Genomic DNA, 12,110 nt, shown 5'->3' with positions numbered 1-12,110 from the left:
ATAAAATTGAATCTGTATTTGCAGTGAGCTTTGAAAAATTTCAATGCCAGGGTCATGCTAAATTTTATTATTATGCAGGAAACATATTTGGGCTAGTATATAAATTGTGACAATTTCAGAGTCTCTCAAGATACCAAAGGGAATGGATAGATCTATTTTTTAATCATTTTGGACAGCTGTCTACACAGCTGTATCCTGGCTATTTATCTTCACCAAGTCACATGGCTCAGGACATCTGTCTGTGCTACTACCCACCCCTGAGAAAACTAATGAGGCTATCAGATACATGTTTTAGCCAGAGCTGGAGATGCTCAGTTAGCACTGGGATAAGTGTTCTGGATTTTTTTTTGGTACATTGTAAGAACATGTTTTGTAAAATAGCTCATTATTTTTAGAGTGGCAATCCCTGAATCTATGAATAAGACACATCTTTTGTTTGGAGTGAACAAAGCATTTATTTCTCAGTTAATTTTAAATGCTGGCTATTTTCACTGGAAAAGCTGAGGTTTTACTGTGAAATTGTCAGTTGAATCTTCCCCTTCTGGAAAGAGTGATCCTTGAAAGTTGGTATCCACCTATTGGATAATAAGGAAAGGAATGTTTCGTTAAATCTGTGGTAGCTAAAAGGTGATAGTCTCATCACCACCCTGGCATCAAACCCTCAATCCTTAGAAATTAATAGATGCTTTCTTTCTTTGATGCCTTCACCTGGAATATTTATACCTTTTTCCCTCTTACCTTTTCTACAGGTTTTGTGTCTTGACTTTTCTCATCCAAACTGTGTTCGTCCTTTACAACTAGCATTAAGTGTCATCCCTGGTGTTAAGCTTTATGTACTGTTTAAGGATATTCATGTTCTTTTCTTGCAGGTTCCAGTGAGCTTTGCTTGTCATCTTGACTGGTACTTGTGTTCTCTATTTCCGCCTTTTTCACTTGTACAGAAGGCTGAGATAATGTCTTATTCATCATTGTGTCTGACATGTTACAGTGCCAGTGAGTAACAAGGTCTTGATACTTCTTGAATATTTTTCGTTTCTTGATGGCTTGGGGGAAAAATCCACTAAAATCATTAAGAAGGTTCTTTCTGTGAATATCTGGAGGAATCTGCACCACCCGGTCACTGTTTGCTGTTCTGGGTGGAATAAATAGGAGATGCCTGGAGTGAGAAGTATGGGAGGAGGCATAGCATTGTAAGGTAGAGGACAAGTGTGAGCCAAAAATATTATAGGCTGGAGATATTTATCCACCACAACTGATGAGTTTACATAGACTCTCACTCAAAAATACCTGAAGGTAGAGTTACTTCCAATACATCAGTCCTGGTGTCTCAATGACAATTTGAGTGTTAGAAGGAGGTTGACCTGAAGGTTGGACAACATAATGAGAGGAGATAAAACTCTGGAAACACCAATCACTTATTTCCTCATGAATATCCAGGCCATAAGCGAGAATCTGAGACTAGCTGAGGAAAGACTAATATAATAGAATAATTAATTGACTTCAGAAAAGGCAGATGACATCTCATTGTGTATTACTGTAAGACTGTCATTGAAATAGATTGAAAGGTGCACATAAGGAGAAAATGAGGAATAATTTTTTTTTTTTTTGGTACTGGGGATCGAACTCAGGTCCTTGTGTTTGCGCAGCAGGTGGTGAAAAATAATTTTCTTTTTGATAGACCTAGGAGAGTACTAGATGAGCTACATACCAGTGAGGAGGTCTTTGCTCTTTTTATCTCTATAATCTGAAATAGCAAAACAGTCATAAAACTATCAAATATTTAGGCAATATGCTATAAATTGCTTCCTTTTTGCTCTGTTTTGTAGGATCATTGTAGATGTCATTTGACCTAAAGCAGTTGGATTTGTTCAATTGGATAGGAGAATCTCTGAGAACAGACTTCCTGCTGGTCCCTCTTGTGGCTGTGATAGCTCACATAAGACCTTTAGTGTTGTACTGTGGGCCTTCTGACACCAGTCCTGGCTGGTGCTGGTAGGCACAGATGCTTTCCACCAAAAGTTATCAGAAACATACAAAAATGGGCTAAAGCTAGAGGCTCCTGGCTCTGCACTTGTCAGCAGGAGGAAGGTGGGAAATTAAACATAATTGCCTCTATGTCATCCAAACTAAATGAAATTTTAAAACTGCGAATGGATTTTGTTTTTCTTTTTGATTATTATGGTAGTCGGAGGCATTGGGGAACACTTGTGGATATGGAAAGAATGATGCTATTCTGTGGCTGTGTAGCTGTTTTGTCTTATAACAGAGAACAGAGTTTGGAGTGTGAACACTAATGGCTTAAATCTTTGATTTGAATGTTTCTGTTTAGTAACTGTGTTATAAGTGGAAAATTGTTCTAATCCTGAACTTCAGTTTTTCCACTTATAAAATGAAGTAGTTATGCAGTTGAGAAAATTAACCTATTCTGTTATGCTTCTTGAAGTGCTCAAAGTATTCAGGCAACTCCCTGACTGAAAGACAGTCTATGGTTCAGTGCTGGGTACTGGGGACTCTCTTGTTTTATTTCACACTCGCCCTCCCCTTTCACTCCCTGCTTCTCACAATGCTTTTTGTTCTCCAGCTGTCCTTGTTACTTTTATCTGATATCATCCAGTCAACCTATTTCCTACCTCTTTATTTTTTCCAGAGGTCCTGTCTAAAATGGAACTTTGCTTTCTTTGTTCTTGACCAGCTGGATAGCTAACCCACGTCCTTTTTAGAGCTTCTAACCTTACTTCCTTTAGTTAAGCAGTCTCCTTGCCTTAAAAAATTCCTAAATAGAAACAACTACTCCTCTTTTGAGTTATTTTTGACTTAAAATTTTTGGATCCCCAGCATGTAACACAGAACTTAGAACAAAGAAAATGCTTCATATTTTTGTTGAATAGATAGATCAATGAATGAAGTCACGGGATCATATGTCCATGAGGCTGGAAAAAGCCACAATATTCACCAATTTGAGCAAAATCCTCAAATTCCAGCTTTCAGCACTTCTATGACATTTCCATCAAGATAAAGAGTTGGGCCTTGAGGAATGACTATAACATTTCCATCAAGGTAACTGGTACCAACAGGAATTTTAAGCAAAAAATGTGGGGCTATTGCTTACAGGGTGTTCAGTACAAGGTCAAAATCAAGGGAGACTCAGACAAGGACCCCAGTATAAGTTCAGATGAAAAGTAATGTAGACACTAGTCTGAATTTGCGTAAAGGCGAAATTGTCTTCTGCTGACTTCCATCTTTAGCTACAGAGGATCCTGGCTACTTGGATCTGCCCATAAGCATTCTGGTCTTTGACTGGATGAGGGACATAGAGTCCACTATTGATAGAACCCTCCTCCATTGCTCAAATGCCTATCCTTTTCAGAAGACCACCATCCATCATTGTATGTTTTGGGTAGGGTAACTTTTGTTGCAACACAAGTATTTCAACACCTCCTCCTACATCTCCAGTTCTTTGATGTAAAATTCATGGCACATGCAAATATTTTTCTCTGATGGGTTATGGCAAAACTAAAATTACTGTCTTTTTCCAACATTGGAGAGAACAAGACAAGCCAAAAGTAGTGCAGCAATAGGAGGTGGGGTTGAATAATGACTGATCATTAACCTATCCCTTTTTGCCAGATGAATTTGCACACATCCATTTCCTGTTCACCTTGAGTATACACATTGCCTGCCTAATCCTATAAAGCTTTGTAAATTCTGTTCTTTGTTAATAACTGAAAGATTTAATATTGTTTTTCCAGGAAAGAAAAACAGGGTTAGAAGAGAATGGGCAAAAACTGGAAGCAAATAAACTTTTCATGAAAACAAAACAAAAATTGTGAGTGTGATTTATTGCTATCATTTAAACAATGTTCAACTATTTCTTAAATAAAATTTAACTAAAAAGTTTACATAACTTCCTAGTGCTTTTCTTTGGAACTCTAGGCTCTAAAGATCAAAAGTTAAAACCCAATTATCTGCTTAACTCCAAGTCAGTGAATTCCCCAGTGCTTCCGAGACAAACAATAGATAGTATAAAGACTTTTGGCAGTTGACAGTTCCATTTGGCTAGGGTTTGTAGCAAATCCTTCTTAAAACTAAAGCTATATTTTTACAAAATAAAAGCAACTAGCTGAGTTAATTTCAAGCAGTCACTCAAGATGTTTGCTTGATGCATTAGAAAACCAACTTTTGAAGGATGTTTGAATTCTCATCCCTTTGGACACTACATGGACACATGCTCAGAAGAAGGTATGTGTCTAAGTTAAGGGGGAAAATTATTCTTGTGACTATTCATCATGTCATGATAACAATGTTGGGATTTTTGACAAAAAATATACAGCTAAACCAAAAAAAAAAATGATGCCTGAAACATATGAATTCTCTAGAGGTCTGAAGTATTTGAAAGTATGAACTTATGTGATGTACATCAGATTCAACATCTACTGGGGTAATGCACACCGCTTCATTTTATTTCTGATATCTAAAAGTTAAAAAAATAAATCAGCCTCTCAGAATCCAGAGTAGTCATGTGAATCAAAAGATACTTTCATTCCCAATGTTTTTTGTTCTCACTCAGTGTGTTCAATGAAAATATCTCCTACATTTTATATTTCATTTATTTTTACAGAAGTAAAGAGTGACAAGTTTCCATTCAGCAATGGATTTGCTTTCAGATGGTGAAAATAGATGTTTTCTGTTTTGTTTTCCTTTGTTTTTAAATGTGAGCCTCACTGATTATAAAAGTAATTTATTTTGGTTAGCTCCAGTTGTCTGTCATTCTTTTTCTATGAAATGTATGATAGTGGGGATTCAGAAAATATATTTCAAGCTGCAGTACAGTTCCCTGATGCCTCAGTAGCCTAGCATAGACTTTATGGATACCTGAGTTCTAAGTAGCTCCAGAGTAGGAATGCTATTCCTATTATTTTATGTTTCCTTGATGCTATCTTACCTGCTTGCTGACTGTGGAGAACACTTTTTAAATTTATTTTAATTTCAAAAAATAAAAACTGGATCTGTAAGTATTTTTCATTGGTCTTTTGTTAGCAAAACAGGTGTCACAGGCTGCCTGCCATCATTTGTGGGAGTTAATGTAGAAAACATAGGAAGCATTCTATAATTCTCTAAAGCTAAGTGCTCCATAGAGAATGAGCATTCCTTTAAAGAGATGACAGAAATATTCATCTCAGGGATCAGGAACAATTTAACCCAGTTTGGTGAGAGAAACTCCACGATTGGTACAATCTTGCTCTGCTCATCTAAGCTAACACTTGGCCTCTGGTTTTATTGTCTTAGATTCATGACGCCTGGTTTTTAAAACTTTTTGGTTTAATCTAATTATTAGATACAGTTCTGAGTGTTTTGTTAAGTTTCACTTCATAGTGTAATGGAAAAAGTATCTGGCTCGGAATTTAGGATCCCAGGGCCATCCGTTGATGGTTGTGCAATCTCAGATGTTATTCATTAGGTTTGAGTAAGGCTCTTGTGGAATTTGCATGAACTCATGCAGTAAAAGTGTAGTCTATAAAGAAGACGTGAACCATTTGTCCATGCAGCACCTTGTAGTAAGAAGTATATGAATCCATTAAGAAGGCACAGAAAGGAGAAAATTCAATGAATTTTTCAATGTTAGATATGTCTGCTCACATAACATTCCAACTAAAACTTGTTCTCTCAGAGGCCAAAATCAAAGTTATGAAAGAGTTTCTCAACGTGTGGTCCACAATCTGGGAGTACTTAGAATGATATGTTAGCAGTCTTTAGAGGTGATTTCATGTTTTTTTTCATAAAAACAGCTTTACTGTTGTATATTATACAAATCATCAATTTAATAGTGGCTTTTAGTATGTTTACATCAATTTTAGAACATTATTATTATTCCCCCTGAGAAATTCTGTTCCTATTAGTAAAAATGTTCTATTTCTCCCCCAGCTCTACATAACCACTATTCTACTTTCTGCCTTTAGAGATAGGCTCAATTTGGGTCTTTCCATGTAAAGGAGATAATACAGTCTTTTGCAACTGGCTCCTTTCACATAACATAATGCTTTCAGGGTTTATCTATGTTACAGCATGGATCAGTACTTCATTCATTTTTACTTTTGGATAATAATCTATTATATGGCTATACTATTTTGTGTTTATCAGTTCATTAGTTGACAGATGGCTTATCTTCATCTTTTTATAAATAATGCTACTATGGCCATTCATGTAGGTTTTTTGTAATTAACACATTTTTTTTTCATTTGTCTTGAGTACCTACATAGGAGTAGAATTACTGAGTCATATGTTAACACTATTTTAACATTTAGAGGAATTGCCAGATAGGTTTCCAAAGTGACTCCAATATTTTACATTTGGATCAGCAGGGTATGAGGAGAGCTTCAGTTTCTTTACACCCTCACCAATGTGTGTTATTGTTTGCTTTTTAGATGAGAGCCATCTTGGTGCATGTGAAGTGGTATTTCATTGTAATTTTTATTTGCAATTTCCTGATGGCTTACAACAATGAGAATAGTATTTTTGTGAGCTTATTGTCTATTAAAATAGTTTGTCTCTTATTTAATTGGGTTATTTGACTTTTGATTATTAAATTGAAAGATGTTTTATACATTCAAAGTATAAGAACGACTATTCCCATCAACAGAAGTGAGCTGTTGTAAAAGAACATTTAAATTATACATCTTCATAAACCTGAAGGGTGGTGTTGTTTCATGTCTCTGTGTTTTGAATCTATGATGGTAAGCAAACCCTATACTTTCCTCAAAATAAGTGTACACTTTCATTAAGCAGAAAATTATTATGAACAATGAAGTACTGAAAATCTGATTACATTTTTCCTCCATTTTTTAAATAATTTCTTTCAGTGGAAAAAATTTTCATCTTTGCATTTCTCACGTTGATTTTGCTTTTGTGGAAAAGGTGGTGTGCTCCTGCCTCAACATGGGGGGAATAATCTTCAGGTGGCCCTCCTCAGCCTGTTTCATGACTTCAATCATGTCAATGTTGGCCTCTACCTACCTGTGGGCCTACCTGGACAAAAGGAAATGACTGGACAGCATCTCAGGAGCAGTAATGCTCTGTTACCTCCTCTCGAATAAGCTCAAGCATGCTGAATTTCTGTGAAAAATCCAGCAAGAATAAGGATCAGCTGCAACAGATAACAAAGGGCTGATTTGGGGCCCAAGCAGAGCCAATGAGTGGCCACTTCATGGTCAGTTTACTTCAGTTGTCTTAACCACTGAATTGTTGCCAACTTGCAAAGATAAGATGAATTGCGAGGAGAGTAACTTGCAAATAGCCAAGCCAGTCAGCCATACAGACACAGACAGAGTAAAAATGGAGGTCATCTATTCACACTCATCTGGCAAGGGATGAAGGGTTTTGCAACTCGAGATCATTTATATGAAATGAACTTCATGCTGAAAGGAAGAAGCAAATAGCTTCTTAGACAAGGGCACTGAAATTTGGAATTTATTCTGAAAGGAGGCTTGGAGACTATCTAGTCTAGTCACTTTTCGTTATAGAAGAAACTGAGGAAAAGGGAGATAAATAAATTAGCCATCATCACTGGAGTTAAGGTGAGAGCCACTAATAGAGTTTGGGATTCCATCTTCCAATTCAATATCAATACAATATGCAAAGGAAAAGTCCTTTCAAAAATTTTTTTTTTTGGTACCGGGTTTTGAACTTGGGTTCTTGTGCTTGTGAGGCAGGCGGCGGAACCACCGAGCTAAATCCCGGCCCAAAATTTCTTTTTTTAAAGTTACATTGGAGGAAGTTATATATTCTATCTACCCCAAGGCCAGTGAGAATTGATTAATGAATGTGTAAAAAAGGAGGGACATACTAGCCTCCCAAGGATGTAACATTAATATCCCCTAGACACAAGAACAGAAGAGGGGCATAGGAAGAGTGTCTACTTCTTGGTAGAGAAGATGGCCAGTGTTCAGTTTGCCTTTTAGAATTAAACACCTTGTACCTTCCTTGTACTTATATATACATAAACTTTTTCTTAAAAATCTTAACATCCCAGGTTTACCAAAGAGGAAAACAAGGTTGCAAAAGTTTCATGGATATCTTGGAGCTTTTATTTAAATTAAATATTATACTTCACTTAAGTGCTAATAATCTTTCTGAGCAGTTGATTTCATGATGTCTAGTAGGCAGAATTGGGAAGTCTGTGGCTCTACTGTTTTGCCAGAATTAATTAGGCAGAGTGTCCTCAACAGTTGTAGGTTAACCCTAGTTCATGACTTCATAACACATTTTCCAAAAAGTACTTTGGCTTTGTATATTTATTCCCATAATACTCAACTTGCATAATCAGAAAATAAGAAAAAGATCAACAAACAAAGACAATAAGCAAAATAGCCCCCAAAAGTAAATACTACCCTTCATTGTCCATGTACTTTTCCTTTTTTCTTTTCTTATTATGCAATATTCAAACTTCTTCCAATTGTTAGTTGCTTGGAAAAATTACAAAACAAAAATATTTGAAATTGTACTTATTTTTAAAAATTATAACAAGCATTGTGTGAAATAGTATGTGTTTAAATTTTAAAGTTTATGAATTTACTTCTATTACCTTTTTCTTAACAAAGCTAGGTACTCAGTTATATTTGTGTTCCTCATGTGGCTTAAGAACCTTAATTTAAAATTGTCAAAGGGATCAGAATGGTTGATTAATACCTTTAAAAGGAAAGTCATTATTTTCTTCTGATAACTATTACTATAGGACTGGAGGTTTTAAGAATAAACAATAGCAATAACAAAAGAAAACACAGGAATGATTTTTACAGCTATGTTGCTGTAACTGCATTTATCGTGTCAGAATGCTATCAGTGATAATGTCTTACTGAATAAGCAGGTAGTTCACCCGATCTCCATCTCCACAGCACCTAATAAATACTGCAGGCACACAGATAAATCTCATTTTGTGTTCTGCTTGGTCACAAGAAAGAATTAGATTGTGTTGTTCTAAGGAGTAGGAGGATATATATCCATTGTCATCATCCATAAAAATTACTTTAAGTCGAACCACTATGAGCTTGTTGGACACATGCAAAATCTAGATACCATATTTTAGTCCATTTTATGTTGCCCTGAAAAATTTTTTTTCCTATATCTCAGTGTGATTTGCACCAGACCTTTAGAAATGAGATGAAATTTTTAGACTTTCTTCCTGAGGAGCATATTGCAAAATAGAAATATTGACTTTATTTCATTCAGGCAAAATTGGTTATTTATTTTTACTTATGACCATTATAAAATAGGACTGAGCTGGCTAGTTATGATCAAATAAGAATGATCTATAATATTTCCCTGGTTACTGAATAGAACCCAAACCATATTAAGGTCAGTGATGTTAGATAATTTCCCAGCACTGAAAAGAGGCAATAGGATGAACATTACTTTGGACAGCGTGTCTAAATCACAGTGGTAGAACTTCAGTCATGCATGCTCTTCTAATAGGAACACAAAAGAATCAGTCTCATTTCAGACATGATAATAATGTGGACTTAGACGGCCATAATACACTTGTAATTATTTTTCAGTCGGTTGGCTAATTTGATGATTCCTAGAATGAAACAGTCTACCAGCTCTATATTTAGCAGACACACACACACACACACACACACACACACTCACACAGAGTCACAACTGAAATAAAGCAGTATATTAGTGTCAAGTTTCTTTGACTTTCAACAATCTAAAGGACAATGAAACAAATTGTGTAAAATGAAGTTTTATACATATTCATAGACCATTTATAGCCTATCATATTTTATAATTTAACACCTTAAAATTCAAGATGAAGAGACTGAATCCTGTTATAATGGCTGTTACTTATCCTAAGTCCCAAATCAGTACTCAGGCCCCTGAACCATGCTGGCTTTCTTAGAAATATTGTTGGAAATGACTTAGGGAAGTCTTTATTTGTCCAACCTGGTCCAGTCTAGTTTAATTTTACTGCATCTTATTCCTCCATTTGAAGTCTCAGCTTCAATTTCACCCTTCAGAGGGAACTTCATTGCTGATCTTATCATCCATCTCTCTATTATTCTCTATTCTGCCACCTTGATGCCCTCTTGGCATTAAGCAAAACCTTTCGTGATTTTGCTTATGTACTTGTCTACAGGTTTGTTTCTGTCTTCCCACTACCATTTAAGTTCCCTGAGGTAGAGTCTGCCTCAATATGTCACTATTGTATCTGGAGCATTTGAATAGTTCCTGGGGCCATGTAGGGATTATATATATATATATATATATATATATATATATATATATATGTGGTGATTGAATAAAAGAAGGAGAAATAACAGAGGCAAAAGTTTTAGAAAGTCACTAAGATATAAAATCTTGAGGGGAAGGAGGCAAGTATGTTAACTGTTATAACAACTGAAATATTTGTAAAACTTGTAAAAACATTTTAAAAACCCCAAAAATACTATCAGAGGAGAAGACAGTAGTTGAGGGAAAGACTGTGAGTGGTTGGAAGAAATCAGAAAAGCTTCATAAAGGAGATCTGTGGCAGATAAAATAAAGGCCCCCAAAGATGTCCACAGTCTCATCCCTCCATAGCAAAGAAAACTATAAAGAAATGAATAATTTAAGGATATTGCAATGAGAATACTATCCCTGATTCTTCAGGTGGTCACACTGTAATCACAAACAGTCTTCTAAGAGGAGAGTTAAAAAATGAGTGATGGTGAAAACAGAGATGGGAAGAGATTTGAAGATACTACAATGGCAGCTCTAAAGTTGGAGAAAGAGGTCACAGCCAATCAATGCATGTGGGCTGTGCAAGCTAAAATAGACAAGGAAGTCTATTCTTCTTTAGTTTCCAGAGGGAATAAAACCCAACTAATCCATTTAGACTTTTCCCCTCATATTGTAAGATAGTTTATTTTTCTTCCTTTCTCTCTCTTTTCATTTCACCCTCCCAACCCTCTTCTTTTTCTTGGTGGTACTTGGGATTGAACCCAAGACATTCTCATTGGGCTATATCACCAGTCATTTTTTATTTTTTGAGACAATGTGCCACTAAGCTGCTAAGTCTCCCTGACTTGGCTCCAACTTGGCATCCTCCTGGTTTAGGTATCCAGAATGCTGGGATTAGAGGTATGTGCCACCATACCCTGCTAGTTTTTTTGTTTTAAGCTACTACAGTATAAGACATTCCTCATTTAATGACTGAGTTATGCTCTTATGATCAGGTCATTAAATGAATTTGTAGCTAAATGAGGATTTGTATATAGTATAGTATATTATATATTATAATATATTTGTATAAATGTACATTCCAATATTCAGAACAAAGAAATGGTCAAAGGAAACTCTAATCTAATGACTGCTTTTATTTGCACCACTCTACATGCAGTACTATAATACATAACAGAACATAAAATGACAGTACTCTACTGTACAGTATAATGAGCAAAAACTACAGTACTTCATAAGCAAAGTATAGTGTACAAAAAAAGACATTGAGGGTGTAAACAAGACATACAGAATTGTATCAAGAAGATGGTTGCAAGTCCACGTCATGGATCATAAGTCTGAACAATTGTTAAGCAGGTAGGAATATCTGTATTTGTGGTCATTTGTTTTATCAACAATAAGAAACAAGTTGAATATCCTGTTAAAGATGTGCCTTGAAGGACACTTCTCTTTCTCTTATTAAATTGATTTTTTGAATAAAAACTCATTCTCAGTGCAGAAAACTTGGTAAATGTGAAAATATCTATGAGAATATAAGTTTATTCTTTAATCCTATTCCCCAGATAAATAAGTATTAGGGTTATGTGTTGTCTTTTCTTAAATGGGCTTTTGATCAATGAAGAGAAGGAAAGAAGATATTAGAACTGACAGTAAAAACACTCTGCTATATTGAAATGAATGCTTAGTTAATTTTTAAATTATAAGTCATATTCAATTTAGTATTATTTCCTTTGCCCAAAGCATAATAGAAGTTAGTGCGATAAAAAAAAAAAAGGATTGGGGAATTTCATGCCTACTGCCCTCTCATTTACTGGATGATTTGCTAGTAGTAAGGCCTGGGCACAGCAGAGGGCACCTTGTTCACTTTGTCTCCTTCGCCACCATGGTGACCCTCA

At 35.6% G+C, this 12,110-nt stretch overlaps 1 long non-coding RNA gene across 1 annotated transcript in view; it reads left to right on the top strand.

Moving 5' to 3' along the window:
• The first annotated feature begins 3,963 nt into the window (after positions 1 to 3,963).
• The window catches only part of LOC147830110 (uncharacterized), a 67,414-nt gene continuing 59,267 nt past the window's right edge, over positions 3,964 to 12,110 (top strand). The window contains exon 1 of the long non-coding RNA XR_015443905.1: positions 3,964 to 4,239. This is a non-coding gene — a long non-coding RNA (uncharacterized LOC147830110). The remainder of the gene's footprint in view (positions 4,240 to 12,110) is intronic.

This window comes from Heterocephalus glaber, unplaced genomic scaffold (assembly GCF_053883595.1).
Source record: "Heterocephalus glaber isolate CG9 unplaced genomic scaffold, H.glaber_assembly_v1.0 deba00000331, whole genome shotgun sequence".
Lineage (NCBI taxonomy): Eukaryota > Metazoa > Chordata > Mammalia > Rodentia > Bathyergidae > Heterocephalus > Heterocephalus glaber.
Note: the sequence above shows the minus strand (reverse complement) of the source record. Positions and strands in the feature narration are given on the sequence as shown.